The following is a 13140-nucleotide window of genomic DNA, read 5'->3' as shown; positions in this document are numbered from 1 at the left end:
AAGTGGGGGAGAGTTGTAACAAAGTCTGGAAGGCCAAGAAAGGAAAGAAAACCCTAATTTTAAGGGACGACTCGGCGAGTCCAAGGAGGAACTCGGCGAGTCCGAGCGGGATCCGGGTCGAGGAGTAAGTGACTGACTCGGCGAGTCGGCCAAGGAGACTCGGCGAGTCTGGTCTATGCAAGGGAAACCCTAAATTCGGGACTTGGAGCCTATTTAAGCGCCTCATTCTCATCTCTAGGGTTCCTTTACTGCCTCTCTAACCCAGAACACCAAACCCTAGCCGACATATCCGTTGATTGGGCCAATTATTGCCTTGAAGAGTGCATTAAAGCTTGGAGAAGGAAGAAGGATCTTGGAGGTGCAAGAAGGGGCTATAGATATGGGATTGGGAAGATATTTCTAAACATTTGGAGGTAATAAAATAGTTCTTGGACTCTTTTGCACCTAGATCTATGTGTGAGTTTTGGGGCTTTTTAGCCACGATGGTATCCATTTGAGTTTTGGGAAGATATTTCTAAACATTTGGAGGTAATAAAATAGTTCTTGGACTCTTTTGCACCTAGATCTATGTGTGAGTTTTGGGGCTTTTTAGCCACGATGGTATCCATTTGAGTTAGAAGCCAGATCTGAAATTGCTACTTCGGATCTAAGCATATTATGGTCTTGAGAAGCATAAAGTATCTGCCCTTGAGTTGATTATGGAGCCTCTTTGTCTTAAACCCTAGTTTATGGTGTATTTTTCCTAGATCTCCTTCTCTACACATAAAGTTTGCAACTTTACGTGAGGAATAGGCTTGGGAAGGGTAGATCTACAGTTTAGAGTCCATGCATGACTCAAAAGTCCTATGCATGTATGGAGATCTGAATGGACTCGGCGAGTCCTTTGAGTGGACTCGGCGAGTAGCATGAAGATTTAGAGGAACTCAACGAGTGGGATGAACCGCTCGTCGAGTCAAATGAATTTGGGCAGGAACTCGACGAGTTGGAAGAACAACTCGGCGAGTCTGTTGAAGGTTGTCTCATAGACTCGGCGAGTCTTCTCTTGGACTTGGCGAGTCAGGTCGCGAAACCCCAAACCCTTCGAGTTGAGACTCGAATCAGTGGGTCGAGTGGAGACTCGGTGAGTTGGACAGGTCAGGACTCGGAAATCGGTAGACTCGGCGAGTCATGGACTGACTCGGCGAGTCGAGTCACGAATGAAAGGACTCTGAACATATGAACTCGACGAGTCAGTAGGGTGACTCGGCAAGTAGGGTTGATATGGAAGGTTGACTTTGACCAGGACTTTGACTTTGACCAGAGTAGACTTGGTTGTCTTTCGTGGGTCAGTTAGACTCAGTGTTGCATTGATATTGGTAGCTCGGGGAGCGAGTGGAACAGGAGTTCAGAGAGTTGTCGGGCAGCAGCTAGTGGGATCATCAGCAAGTTCAGCCAGTGCAGATGAGTTTCCCTTTGTGTGAATGGATCTAAGGCCACAATGCCGGCCCATGTAGTTATGAGTAGAAGACCCGGGGGTTAGCCCTAGGCACAATATGCTAGTATGATATTCAGGACGAGGTCCAGTGGTAGCGGGCGGGTGCTCAAGGAATGGTTTATGTGATAGTTTATACTTGTTGTCTGTGTGATGCTTGTATGTGCCTGGTAGGGAGGTGAGTGTGGGCGAGGTCCCGTAACTCACCAATAGCAGAGTGTGGATGGTGTTCCATATCTCATTAACAGCAGATCAGGGGCGAGGCCCGAGTTAGGAAAAGAGTGAGTGTAGGCTGGGACTGTATCTCACAATCAGTAGGAGCATGGACGGGGTTCCATGACCCATCAGTAGCAGGGCAGGGGCGAGGCCCAGGATAGGCGAGGCCTTATGACAGGATCAGTCGTATGTGTTTAGCTTATGTGTTGTGATATGTTTATGTGTTATTATTTGTTGGTGGGCGAGGCCATGTGACAGGCGAGGCCTAAGTGAAACAGATTTGTATCCGAGCGGGGCTCGAAGCCAGGCAGGGCCTGGAGCGGCGAGGTCGTTGTATCGGGTGAGGCCCGAGGTAGGGGCGCGGTCCAAGATAGCGGGCATGGCCCAGTATGTGCAGTATGTGGTTATGCATGGTATGTGGTAGGGTGGGGAACTCACTAAGCTTCGTGCTTACGGTTTTCAGTTTTGGTTTCAGGTACTTCCGGTAGCAGAGGGAAGAGCTCGGGGTGATCGCATGACACACACCATAGATTAGACAGCCTGGGAATGTTTACTCTGATAACGAACATGTATTTTGGAAATTAACACTCTGTTTATGTTTTGGAATGATGAATTTGCTTAAAGTAATGTTTTATTAAAAGAAATTTTTAGTCTTGAATTTTGGGACGTTACATCTGGTGAGGTATTGCACAAAGACGAACTGAAGTATAAATGAGGGGAGGGAAAGGATCTATAGGTTTAATGTCTATTTCTTTTATTAAAGGAAATAAATATATTGTTATAATAACAAAATCAATAAACAATTAATAAATAGCAATTAAATAGAAAATATATCAAAAAAGAAATAAATAAAGACAAAAATTGTTTTTATGTTCGGAGGGATGAAGCAAGTAACTTTTACCCAAACGAAAGACCGTCCGAGTTAATTTTTTCAAAATAAGGACTGAACTTACATTCATGTAATTTACTCTTTAATGAAGATTACTCTTTAATTTAAAGTTTGTAGATGATTTTAAAGTATAATTTTGTTAATTTTGTTAATTTTGTAGATTTTAGAGTATAATTTTGATGATTTCAAAGTTGAGCTATCAAACCAAAAATTTTCAGCTTTTCAACAAGAATTTTAAAATTTTGTAATTCTTTTAAACAACCATATTTTTCAACAAAATTTTTAAAATTTTGTAATTTTTTTAAACAACCATAACTCATTCGTTTTAAATTGAATTGTAAACTTTTTTAAACAACTATAACTCATTAGTTTTAAACCATATTGATAAGCAGTATTTTCCAACATTTAGTTTACATTAGTTTACAATTCATAAATGAATTTAGACTATAATTTTATTGATTTTAGTATTATATTCAGTGTGTTATAATCCTTCAAAGTTGAGCAATTAAAGCTAAAATATTTTCAACTTTTTAACTATTATTTTTTAGTATAATTTAGAATTTTATACGTCTTTGATAGATAAATCAAATGAAAGGAATGTTGATGAACTTCATTTATATTCATTTAAATTTGAACAATTTGAAAAGTTTGAATTTATAAGAAAAATGAGAAAAATTTGAATTATTAAAACTAATGAGACTTTAATGTATTGAATACATTACATATATAAACTTTTTCTAATAAATACTTACATATATATATATATATATATATTACCTTACACATTAAATGTGGAATTTTAATATAATAAAATAAAAAATACAATAAAATGACAAGTGTAAAAAATAAAAATTTAAAAATTTTAGAAAATATCATGTGTCCAAATGAATGAGAAGAGAACATGTAGCAAAAAAAACCTTCATTTATTATAGTAGATAGGGAAAATGACTTTTATGGGTAACTATGTTTCAAAATTGTTCAAAAAATATCATTCAAGTTCGGTGTGTTCAAAAAACACCATCCAAATAAAACATTTGTACAAAAAACACCAACAAAGTATATTCTTTGTTCAAATTTAGCCATGTGGTAACCGGCAATTACCGGTAAAAAAAATAAGTAAAGGAAATAAAACAAGAGGAAATGACTCAAAGAGGTAACTATGTTTCAAAATCGTTCAAAAAACACCATCCAAGTTTTGTATGTTCAAAAAACGTCATCCAAGTAAACTTTTTGTACAAAAAACACCAACAAACTATATGTTTTGTTCAAATATTATCCACTGGTAGCTGGCTCTTACATGTTAAATGATGACTTGGCTTAACTATTATGACATGGCATAATAATTATTATAAATGATATATTCCTCATTTAAAACTCGATTTGAGGTTTCTTCATGAACGAATGACTTCTTCTTCTCCTATGATTGCTCTTCTTCTTCTAAAGTGATGATCTCGAACTCAAGTCCAAAACCCGATTAATGGGCCTCTCTACCCCTAAGGCCCAAACTCATAAAAAACATCCAAGCCCAACTATAAGGCCTTTAAGGCCTAATATGGCCTAAGAACCCCCAACATGGCCTTAAGCCCAAAAAATGACTTGCTACAATTAGGTGGACTGAGGCCTAACTTAAACAAGTCCATGCATACGCCTAACATATGTTAAGCCTCTACGATTTGGATGTCAAGCTAGTACGCCCATTGTACTCCTAGCGTACTCGACTAGGGTCAAGAACCACTAATCTTCCAAAGGCCATAACTTCTTCATTCTAAGTCCGATTTCATCATTCTTTATATCCACGAGAGCTAATTTATGCATCAGATAACCATACCGAGAGTCTAAAGAATGACGAAATCGGACTTGGAATGAAGGAGTTACGGCCTTCAAAAGATTTGTGGTCCTTGACCCAGCAGAGTATGTTAGAGAGAGGGAGGCCCATTAAGGGACAGGTAAAGGAGCCTTTTTGCCTTTAGTCAAAGGAGCCTTTTTGCCTTTAGTCAAGAATTTGGTTTTGAACTTGAGTTCAAGATCACTTTAGAAGAAGAAAAGTAATCATAGAAAAAGAAAAAGTCATTCGTTCATGAATAAATCCTAAATCAAGTTTTAAAGAAGAAATATATCAGTTATTGTTTTGTCAGTTACCGATGGATAATATTTGAACAAAACATATAGTTTGTTTTTTTTTTACAAAAAGTTTACTTGAATGTGTTTTTTTAACATACAAAACTTAGATGATGTTTTTTGAACAATCTTGAAACATAATTCCCTCTTTGAGTCATTTCCTCTTTTTTTTTCTTTTATTTATCTTTGAGTCATTTCCTCTTTTTTTTTCTTTTATTTATCTTTGAGTCATTTCCTCTTTTTTTTCCTTTATTTATTTTTTACCTGCCAGTTACAAAAGGTCATACTTATACAAATTTCTTTACTTGATGTTTGTTAGGGGCACCAAACTTGAATGGTATTTTTAGAACGATCTTGAAACATAATTACCCATATAAGTATATATATATATATATATATATATATATATATATATATATATATATATATATATATATATATATATACACGTTGCTTTGATCGGGCCAAAATGCTCACACATATACTGCACTATAGATTAACATATAAAATTAGAATTTAAGGCGATAGGCTACTAATAAATTTTGTTTTAAACGAAAAAATCACAACATCACAAAGTCACTTATAAAAATAATTATATTTACCAATTTTAAGATTTTATAAATTTAAATAAAACAACAAATAAGAAACATCAATGTTTGGACAATTTTTTTAATGTCGACTTATCCTGTCGACAAATGTTGACGATAAAATATTTTAAGTTATAACTTTGCAAATCAAAATATTTCAGTACAACTCCCTAAACCATCCCTAAACTAGGTTATAAGGTCAAAATGATCGAAAAAATACTGTAAAACTGTTATAATTTAGCAAAATAACAAATATAGCCACAAAATAACGCTGCATATACCATGAGATCAATTTATGATTCACGATTAGCAATCTAGAAAACTCATTCCATATAAATAAGTAATAACAAAACAAATGACGCTTTAATATAAAAAGACCTAAATGGAAACAGTCGCGATTTTGAAATTAAAGGAGGTGCTCAGACGCTCTATAAAGAATGGATTAGAGAGTTTTTCCTCACAAAATCTTATCAGATTAACGAGATTATTGATAATCATCATTGCACCTCATCTATTTTTTTCGAGATCAACATTAAAGCAAACAAAAAACTGGAATGGAATTAAAACAGATGTTCTAATAAAATTAACTAATTCAAATATCGAATCAAAAACAAATTAAAAACTAGAATTGAATTAAAACAGATGATCTTATATAATTAACCAAACGATAAACAAGAATGACCTCAATGAGATTTGCAAGATGCATATGCCACAGGTATTATATGGTGAGAAATTAGGTTGCGGAAAGAGGCAGCGGAGACTGATGTATTTGTTAGGGTTTAACAATTGTTTGGTTTATATAGACTGTTGGAGGCCTGGGAAACGGGTTTGGGCTTTCGATGGTGGGCCTATACGAATAACAATTGTTCGGTTTATATAGACTGCTAGAGGCCTCGATGTTGGCCTATACGAGTATTTCTTTGATCTTTGACTGTAGAGTAAACGAATACGACGTAGTTATTCGTTATTATTGGGTAAATCACATAAATTAGGGTTTCTGTTAACGAACAAAATTTTATAAGTGTACAATAGGTAAAAAATAAATTATAGTAGGTTAACATTGATCATATCTAAACATGCATTTCTAGTTTGTAAGTATAAATATGTAAAAACATATTTTTTTTTTATTCTCCACATATTATGATTGTATTGGCAGTATCCTGGGACACGTGTGACAAGCAAGCAAAATACATTTGCAGAAAATGATGTGTGACTAAAAATATTATTGTAGTTTCTGATTTTAATATGTGTTTTATATTTATTTAGGATGGATGAACTCTAGGGAAATAAAGTCTAAGTATACATATTCAAAAAGTCATTTCAATTTTCAACCCTTATAATAGGTAATGATGCCATGTAGGACGGTGTTTGGTGATTAAGATGTCTAATTAGTGCTTCGGTGGCAACTAACTAAGCGCCACTATAGCACCCTTCGTCCCCCAGGCTCGCCACATAGGCACATGGCTCCATTATAAAATGACAATGAATCCTAAATAAGATATATTGGCCTACATTATTACCAGAATCGATTTTCACCCACAAACTCTCTTGTTACTCTCATTTTCTCTTGTTTAAAATCTCAATTCTAATCGAGAATGTCTGCCTCTGAAACTAAATACTCATATGGGGATTTCCATGAGTCCGTTTTAGAGATTCCAATTGACTTGAGTTGTTAGCCATCGGAACTCAAGTTGGACTGTAACTGGCAACAATGAAGGTGCAACTTGGTTCTATGAAGAAGAAATTGAAGGTGGTGATAATGATTGGCATGGTTGCATTGTTTATGGTTTTGGGTTTGGTTAGATGTAGAGATGTGAGAATGTTGGCGAAATTAGTGTTTTTTGGTTTCATGGTTATTTAGTGATTTTTCCATCACCTTTAAATCAAATCGTATGTAGGTTTTGTTAAGGTTTGTTTTACTCATATGGTATTTCTTGGGTAATTGTTGTGTTTTTTAGGGGTATCTATCTATCTATTTATAACTTAGGTGATTAGCCGTGAGATGAACGGTTTACCCCTTCATTTTGTCTATTATGGCTACTTTAACATACTATTTTAACACACAAAGATCTACTTTAATATCTAAAAATACTAAAGTTAAGCGACCTTTAAAAAAACAAATGATAAGTTTGTATGGCTAGAGTGCCATTTTCCCTTGTTTTAAATAAACAATTTCAAGTAAAGCATCAACTTTAACCATACCTATAATCCTATAAAAACATTAACCTTAACAATATATCTAATTCAAGTAAAACAAATACAAAACAACTACTCGGGAATATCTATTGGCTCATCTCTATTTCTATATTCATTGTTTATCGTGTCTTCCAACTCTAATATAAACAAAAAATAAAACAAAATAGGAGGTTAGTACATAATTAAACATTTGGTGTAACATCCCAGGTTTCAGGTATTTTCAAATCCTTCCCTTGGTTTTTAATTTATGTCATTTTGGTCCTTTGATTGTAAAGATAAAGCCCTAAGAAGCGCTAGAGGCAAAATGGTAATTTTGGGAGCACGAGTTGTACGTTGAGCGTACATGTGAGTACCCTAAGCGTACTAGGGCGCGCCCTAATACGTTGGGCGTACACATATGTACGTTGGGCGTACTTATCTCCAATGGAAACCCTAATTTTTAAGGTTTATGGGTATTTAAGCACCTTTATGGATCATTTAGCCTCATCCATTTAGCCTCCAAGCCCTTGAGTCGTTTTTGGAAAACCCTAACCCCATAAGAGAGTGTTTTGAGCTTAAAGTGTGTTCTTTGTGTGCTCATGGAAGAAAGTGTTGCATTAAGGAGATTAGAAATTGAAGCAAGCTTTGTGGATCTTGGATCATCACCTTCTTGGGAAGCTCTAGAAGGTAAAAGTTGTTACATTTATGCTTTGTCTGCGTGGATCTCATTTTGATAGCCTTATGATGTTCCTTTTGTCCCAAAAGTCTCATTGTTATGCATGTTTAGTTTTGGACGTTTTGGGTTGTCCTTTCAGACCATGTGAAGGGTTCTAATGATGGGTTTTGAGCAATACATCAATCATATGGTGCACATGCAACCCTAAAGCTTTGGATCTAGGTTTCTCTATTATACAGGCAAATCATCCAAAGCTTACAAACCCTGATCTAGCATACAACAAAACTTGAAAATAACATAAATAGCCAATAAGAATGTTACATTGATTGGTGCTTGAAGATCTTTAGATAATGAGAACATAGCACCTCAAATGTGATGCCTCTAATAGATCACAAACACCAAAGCAAATTGGATGGTCTTGGAGAGAGGGGATGAGAGGCTCAAAATTGGCTCTAAGACTTCTTAGGGTTTCTGGTGGCCGATTTCTGAAGCCCTAGGGGTCCTTATATAGTGGAGCTGCTAGGGTTTCAGTCAAACCCCTAATTGGATAGTTTAGGCCTTAAGCAGTCCAATGGAACCTTCTGGAATAAGGCCTTGAACGATTTCAAGCTGGGCTTCCACCCTAATTTCGTCCACCCCCTTATCCATTTGATCCACAACCCAAAATCCAATTATCTTATAATTTCAATTCCAGTCCCCTAAGTTTAATTAATATCTTTTGATCACAAAATTAATTTCTTAATTAATTATTAACCAATATTAATTAATCTCTTTTAAATCTGTTAAGTTATATCTCACCAACTAAATACGGGTTTTAATTTATTAAGTCACAAAGTTGGCCCAAAAAGTATAAAACTCTTATTTTACCAATTTGACCAAAAATATATTAGTGACTTAAACTCTTCTTGGTCATTTTCACGAAGTCATAACTTTTTGTTCTCATCTTTTTCTCATAATTGATCATTTTGCCATTTTGGTCAATATTTAACTAAAAGTCATTTTTTTTAAATTTCAGGTTCTTACATTAATTATGTATGTAATCAACAAGTGGAAGAATAGCAATGTACGTTTATTCATACACATAACTCATACACGAACACACACTATATTAGGCTAAAACATTAAAGTGCATTTTTATTCATACACATTGAAAGATTGATATATTCCAACATTGAAATTGATATTGGTTTACACTTTATATCATATACATTACACATAACACATTTAAAGATTGAAAAAGTTGATTGTGGTTGCTTAGTTAAGTTTCTTGAGTTTCTTCCCACTTATTAATTTGTTTTCTGACTGGATTCAATCCAGGATGATACAATTGATCGATAGCTTGAAGGAGCTGAAGGTCAAGTACTCACGAGTCAGTTGGTCACGACAATAGTTTGATCGATTGTTGCAATTTTTTATTTTGTTACTCACATGATGACCACATGAGGGAAGAACAAATTTAGCTCAATTTGCTTTCTGCCCAAGGATCACGACTAATGTCGCAAGTGAAGAGAATCGATCCTAACTTTACTTTTCATATTCTCGGTTCCGGTTAATCCGTCTGAAAAACCGATTTTTATACGCGGTACCGGTTAAGAGGATATGTGGTAATCGGTAGTCGGCCCAAACCATCCTATTCGGTTCCAACCAGTTCCGGTCCAAAATTTCGGCCTTAATATCAAGCACCGCCTAAATCATGTCTTCGAATTCTCGTCCATGATATCTTGAATGTGACATCCCCAAAATCTCGGCCAGAAAAGACCGTTTTCATTTATGCTTTTTAAACCTTTTAAGAGTAAATTCTTTTGATTTTAAAAGAGATGCAGAATTTGTTCCCAAAAACAAAACATGATGAAGTAGGTTTTTATCAAAACATTTCATAAAGAAATATGATTTCATTTCATAATCAAAAGTCGGGATGTCATAATCCGATACAGACCATAAAGCATAAATGATAACATTACAAGTCATTCAACAAATATATACATATACAGACTTGTAAACAAAACAACTTGATGATTCATCCATCTTATGCCCTTGCGCCACTTCCTGTAATACAAATAAACTGAGTGGGTCAGGCTTGGGAGCCTGGTGAGCATGTAGGGTTTTCAACCCACAATAAATAATTATATTTAATTCAACAATCAACAATAACCCGATTACCCATTCCCGTTATCCTCACTTTACGTCCCTAAAACAACATCTATTATAAGGGACCTAATTTAGGATTTTTCATCGGGACGGACATTACTGCAAAAGGGCTTCCTTAGCAATAATTATCCTAAAGGCAACCATGAGGGGGATAGAGTACACCGGTGAACACGTCGTTCACAACACGTACAAGTTATGAGCCTGCTAGTATTCCACAAGACTGTCTAGAATGGTATGTGGTCGTCATCCATACTCTGCTGAATGACTAGAATAACACCAACAACACCGAAGCCTCTCATATGTTTATTACACACCAATTATCTACCCATGTTCTACCCAACATATTAGTAGATAAAAATATACATTTTTATACTAAGTTTAAAACATGTATAACATGCTCGATCAATACATTTTTCCACATAACAGATGAGGCATACACATATTTCATAGAGAATAAATCAGATCTATGAGATAATAGAAAGTGAATATACAGTCACACATATAATCAACAAGGTATACACGTAACGCATATTTTATATAAAATACTTCATAATAATGTGTTGGAAGAAAATGACTACATACTCACTTGATCGGAAGATGATCGGGCAGCACTACAGCTTGCAGAAGTAGTGTTTCTCCGTAGATCTGGAAGATCTTCACAAAAACCGGGCTCCTCGCGGGCAGGGCTTCAGCTTGGGAATCTCACTTCTCGGGATCCTCGGGACTTCGGATCTTGCTTACGCAAAACGAGACAAAATCTAGAGAGAAAAGGAAGAAGTTTGTAAAGGAAATCGGTTGCCTTCGTATCCCCTTTTATAGGGTCTGATCCTTGGAAGTACGTTGGGCGTACGAGGCTACGCGGGGCATACACCTCGGATCGTCAGCGCTTACGCCATCGGAGGTACTCAAGTGCGAAGGTCGTCACGCATCGCTGTACGCTGGGCGTACAACATTACGTTGGGCGTAACCTGGATAAGTCCGGTGACTCCTCTTCGGATAATATCGAAAGTTTGAATTTAAATTTATATTTTAAATATTTAATAAACTTCAAAAATTCATATCTTCATCATACGAACTCCGTTTTCGACGTTCTTTATATCCACGCGTAGGTGAGACTACGCTCTACAACTTTCGCTTAGACTCTGTCGGCTAATTTTGACTTTATTTTTATTATTTATTTTTAGTAGGCTGGGACAGGAAAACTTCGTTATAAATTTATAACTTCTTCGTCTGACGTCCGTTTTCGCCTAACTTTTTATCGTTTCGCTACTAACAACGAGATCTTCGATTTTCGTTTAGATTGTTTCGACTAAAAACCGCTCGATCTCAAATCGAGTATTCAGACTGCATATTGCCAAGTCGATACTTCAAAAAATCATAACTTCCTCATACGAAGTCAGATTTGGGTGTTCTATATATATTCGGAAACCTCGTTTCGGCCACTACAACTTCGTGCATCAATATCGAGTTTATTTTACACTTAAATTTCGACGCTCATTTTATTCTTAATTCATTAAATTATAATACTTAAGAAAATACACACATAAATCACATAATTCACAAATAATACATTTTTATTATTTCAAATTGGGTTACAAAGGTTAACCTAGACTATTACATTGCTAAAAAAATGGAAAGCCCAGAAACACGGGCGTTACAATTCTCCCCACCTTAGAATGATTCCGTCCCCGGAATCATACATCAACAAACAAATGCGGATAGCGACTCCTCATGTCACTCTTCGTCTCCCAGGTGAGATTCGGCCCATTCGTGTGTTTCCAACGGATAAGCACTAACTCAACCATCTTATGTCGCAACTTCTTAGTCTTTCGGTCAACGATTGCCTCTGGTTCTTCAATCAACCTTTTGTTTTCATCGATTCTTAACTCCGAAAGTGGAATTATGTCGGGAACTTCTCCCGTGAACTTCCTCAAATAACACACATGAAAAGTGTTATGAATTCCATTCAATTCTTCTGGTAGCTCGAGCTTGTAAGCTTGGTTCCCAATCCTCTGAAGAACTATAAACGGTCCAATAAACTTTGGACTTAGTTTTCCTCTTTTTCCAAATCTTATAAGTCCCTTCCACGGCGAGACTTTAAGCAAAACCAAATCTCCAACTTCAAAAGTCATCGGTCTTCGCTTTTTGTCAGCATAGCTCTTTTGACGGTCCTGAGCTGCTAACATTCTCTCCCTAATTATTTTCAACTTTTCAGCAGTTTGATGGACTATCTCTGGTCCCATAAACTGTTTTTCCCCAGTCTCAAGCCAACAAGACGACATACGACACTTCTGCCCGTACAAAGCTTGATAAGGCGCCATCTTAATGCTCGAGTGAAAACTATTATTATAGGAAAATTCTACCAAAGGTAAATGTTCATCCCAGTTACCTTGGAATTCTAACGTACATGCTCTCAGCATATCTTCAAGTGTTTGTATCGTCCGTTCGCTCTGACCATCAGTCTGCAGATGGTAAGCTGTACTTAAACACAACTTGGTACCCAATTCCTCTTGTAGACTTTTCTAAAACCGCAAGGTGAAACGGCTATCACGATCCGACACAATCGTTAACGGAACACTGTGAAGCCTCACAATTTCCTTCACGTAAGAATTCGCAAATTTTCCATAGACCATTTCTCATTGGCTGCTATGAAATGCGCACTCTTAGTGAATCGATCAACGACCACCCAAATCATGTCGTGACCACTTTTTGTTCTGGGAAGTTTAGTGACAAAATCCATAGCAATGTCTTCCCACTTACCCATAGGTATAGGTAAAGGTTCTAAACTCCCGTATGGTTTCTAATGTTGTATCTTGACTCTCGCACAAGTCACACACTCCGCCACATACTTCGCAATGTC

The 13140-nt window shown here is 36.2% G+C and overlaps 1 non-coding gene across 1 annotated transcript; it reads right to left on the bottom strand.

Moving 5' to 3' along the window:
• Window positions 1-5698: 5698 nt before the first annotated feature.
• On the bottom strand, window positions 5699-5786 carry LOC145077343 (small nucleolar RNA U30). The gene has a single exon (XR_013693123.1). It is a non-coding gene; the product is annotated as a small nucleolar RNA U30 (small nucleolar RNA).
• Between the last annotated feature and the right edge of the window lie 7354 nt (window positions 5787-13140).

The sequence above is a fragment of the Lactuca serriola genome, chromosome 9, assembly GCF_051521515.1.
Source record: "Lactuca serriola cultivar US96UC23 chromosome 9, Lser_US96UC23_V15, whole genome shotgun sequence".
Lineage (NCBI taxonomy): Eukaryota > Viridiplantae > Streptophyta > Magnoliopsida > Asterales > Asteraceae > Lactuca > Lactuca serriola.
Note: the sequence above shows the minus strand (reverse complement) of the source record. Positions and strands in the feature narration are given on the sequence as shown.